The sequence below is a fragment of the Arachis duranensis genome, chromosome 10 (genome assembly GCF_000817695.3).
Source record: "Arachis duranensis cultivar V14167 chromosome 10, aradu.V14167.gnm2.J7QH, whole genome shotgun sequence".
Lineage (NCBI taxonomy): Eukaryota > Viridiplantae > Streptophyta > Magnoliopsida > Fabales > Fabaceae > Arachis > Arachis duranensis.
In genome coordinates, this window is record NC_029781.3 from 52,970,227 (window position 1) to 52,974,203 (window position 3,977).

The window sequence follows — 3,977 nt, forward strand, 5'->3', positions numbered from 1 at the left end:
AAATTGTGAAAGTAGTATCCAAAAGCCAACCATACATGCCAATAACTTTGAATTAAAACCCCAGTTCATCACCCTTGTTCAGAACAACTGTTCATTTGGAGGAAGTGCCCAAGAAGACCCCAATCAACATCTAACCAACTTCCTAAGAATATGTGACACTGTGAAGTCCAATAGTGTTCATCCGGATGTCTATAGACTGCTTTTGTTCCCTTTCTTACTCAGGGACAAAGCATCTAAATAGCTAGAATCTTTCCCGAAGGAGAGTTTAACAAATTGGGAAGATGTGGTGAATAAATTTTTGGCAAGATTCTACCTTCCTCAAAGAATGAACAGGTTGAGAGCTGAGGTGCAAACTTTCAGGCAACAAGATGGTGAAACTCTTTATGAGGCATGGGAGAGATTTAAGGACTTAACAAGAAGGTGCCCACCAGACATGTTCAATGAATGGGTTCAACTGCACATTTTCTACGAAGGTCTGTCTTACGAATCAAAGAAGGCCGTAGACCATTCATCAGGGGGATCTTTAAACAAGAAGAAGACCATTGAAGAAGCCATAGATGTCATTGAGACTGTAGCTGAGAATGACTACTTCTATACTTCTAAAAGGAGTAACACTCAAGGAGTGATGGAGCTGAACCACATGGTTACACTGCTGGCTCAAAATAAGATGATCACCAAGCAGTTAGCCAATCTTACCAAGAATGTGGAAGAGAACCAAGTTGCAGCAATCACCACTTCATCACCAGCTCAAGAGGGAGTGAATACAGGAGAAGAAGGTGATTGGGAACAAGCCAACTATGTTGGGAACTCACCTAGACAGATCCATGATCTATACTCTAAAACTTATAATTCTGGTTGGAGAAACCACCCTAATTTTGGGTAGGGAAACCAACAAGACCAAGGCAAAGACCAGAGATGCCACAACCACAATCCCAACAATAATGCAACTCACCAACATCCCTCACAGAGATCATATCAACACCCACCTAATCACCCTTCTCAACATCCATATCAAAACCAACATGACCATTATCAACCTCCTAACTTTAACCCACCATCACTAACCGAAGATAGACTCTCCAGAATTGAGACCTTACTAGAAGGCATATATAAGGAAGTTCAAGACATTAAAGCATTCCGGGAAGAAGTGCGATCCAATATGCAGACTCAAGATGCTGCCGTCAAGAAACTGGAAACACAAGTTGGCTACTTATTCAAGCAAGCTGCTAGCCACAACATTCACAGCAACACTAATTCAACTCCAAAGGAGGAGTGTCAGGTTATCACCCTCATAAATGGGAAGGAATTGAAGGAGACCTACAAGAAACCACAAGAGAAAAACTCAGATGAAAAAGAAAGGGAACAAGAGGAAGTTCAAGTTTCCACTCCCAGTTCACATCAAGAGGGAGAAGTGCTGAAGCCATACTTTCCAAAAGCCCCATACCCTCAGCAATTGAAGAAGAAGGGAGAGGACAGCCAATTCTCAAGATTCTTGGAAATATTCAAGAAACTACAGATTAACATACCCTTTGCTGAAGCAATAAAGCAAATACCGCTCTATGCCAAGTTCTTGAAGGAGTTGATGACCAAGAAGAGAAGCTGGAAGAACAACGAGACTGTGGTACTCACCGAGGAATGTAGTGCCATCATCCAGCACAAATTACCCTAGAAATTGAAGGATCATGGGAGCTTCCAAATTCCTTGTATCATAGGAGAAATCACAGTGGAAAAGGCTTTATGTGATTTAGAAGCTAGCATAAATCTGATGTCCTTAGCAATAATGAGGAAAATGAGGATTGAGGAGGCCAAGCCAACAAGAATGGCCTTGCAACTAGCAGACCGATCATTCAAGTTTCCTCACGGAATAGTAGAAGACTTGTTGGTGAAGGTAGGAGACTTTATCTTTTCGGCAGACTTTGTAGTGTTGGATATGGAAGAAGGAGCCAAGACCTCTATCATCTTAGGAAGGCCATTCTTAGCCACTGCCAGAGCCATCATTGATGTCCAAAAGGGTGAACGTGTCCCTAGACTACATGAAGAGAAAATGATATTCAATGTGTTCAAAGCCATGAGTTACCCACAAAACTCATTGGGAGAATGTATGAGGTTGGACTCAGTGGATGCTGTAGTGCAAGAGATTCTTGAAGAAGAAGAACTTGAAGGGTTAAGAGAAGAGGAGGAATCAGCATCAAGCAAAGAGGCTGCAACAGCTGAAATTCATGTTCAGGGCACACTAGAGAAGAAGGATGAAAGAAAAGAAGCACCCAAACTTGAACTAAAGGCACTGCCACCCACTCTCAAGTATGCATATTTAGGAAAGAATGAAAGCTATCCAGTGATCATAAACTCAGCCCTCAGCTAAGAACAAGAGGAGGAATTACTTCAAGTCTTACAAAAGCATAAGGATGCCATTGGATGGACACTTGCTGATTTGAGGGGAATCAGTTCGGCCATATGCATGCATAAGATACTATTGGAAGATGATGCCAAACCTTCCATTCAATCCCAAAGAAGGCTGAATCCAGTTATGAAGGAAGTGGTACAGAAGGAAGTCATGAAGCTATGGCAGGGAGGAGTAATCTACCCAATTTTGGATAGCCCATGGGTCAGCCCCGTCCAAGTGGTCCCCAAGAAAGGAGGAATCACTGTGGTACCCAATGAAGGGAATGAGTTAATCCCTACAAGAACTGTCACATGATGAAGGATGTGTATTGATTACAGAAAACTCAATGAAGCCACAAGAAAAGATCACTTCCCACTTTCCTTCACGGACCAGATGTTGGAAAGACTTGTAGGATACGCATATTATTGTTTTCTATATGGTTATTCAGGATATAACCAAATAGTGGTTGATCCAAGAGACCAGGAGAAAACATCATTTACTTGCCCATATCGGGTGTTTGCCTACATGCGCATGCTATTTGGGCTATGTAATGCACCTGCAACCTTTCAGTGCTGCATGCTTTCTATCTTCTCGGATATGATAGAGAAGTTCATTGAAGTCTTCATGGATGACTTTTTAGTATTCGGAGATTCCTTTCCTAATTGCCTAAATCATCTTGCCTTGGTATTAAAAAGATGTCAAGAGACCAATCTAGTCTTGAATTCGAAAAAAATGCCACTTTATGGTGACAAACGAAATAGTCATTGGCCATAAAGTTTCTAACCAAGGCATTGAGGTAGACAAAGCTAAGGTAGAGCTAATTGAAAAATTACCTCCACCGAGTGATGTTAAGGCAATTAGGAGCTTTTTGGGGGCATGCTGGCTTCTACAAAAGATTTATTAAAGATTTTTCAAAGATAGCCAAGCTCTTAAGCAATCTCCTTATGTCTGATACACCATTTATTTTTTATGAGAAGTGCATGCTCGCATTTGAAAACTTGAAAAAGAAGCTGTCCTCAACTCCTATCATCACCCCACCTGATTTGAACTTGCCATTCGAACTGATGTGTGATGCATCTGATTTTGCAGTTGGGGCAGTGTTAGGATAGAGGAAAGATAATTTGGTGTATGTGACACTCAACGAAATTATACCACTACCGAAAAGGAGTTGCTGGCAATAGTTTTTACATTTGACAAATTTAGATCATACCTCATTGGTTCTAAAGTGATTGTTTTCACTGATCACACAGCACTTAAATATCTATTTGCCAAACAGGAATCAAAACCAAGACTAATCAGATGGATCTTATTGTTGCAGGAATTCAATATTGAAATTAGAGACAAAAAGGGCGTGGAGAACAAGGTAGCAGATCATCTATCCAGGATCCCTTGTGAGAAAGGTGCTACACATGATACAAGTGTGAATGAGTTCTTTCCAGATGAGCAGTTAATGTTGGTTCACAAGGCACCCTGGTTTGCAGACATTGCCAATTTTAAGGCAGCTGGTGACTTGCCTCCTGGAATCAACAAACATCAAAGAAGAAAACTCATTAATGATGCTAAATATTTCATTTGGGATGAGCCATATCTCTTC

General features: G+C 41.1%; 1 non-coding gene across 1 annotated transcript; it reads right to left on the reverse strand.

Annotated features, from left to right (window-relative positions):
• Positions 1-331: 331 nt before the first annotated feature.
• LOC127743486 (small nucleolar RNA R71) lies at positions 332-435 on the reverse strand. The gene has a single exon (XR_008004878.1). It is a non-coding gene; the product is annotated as a small nucleolar RNA R71 (small nucleolar RNA).
• Between the last annotated feature and the right edge of the window lie 3,542 nt (positions 436-3,977).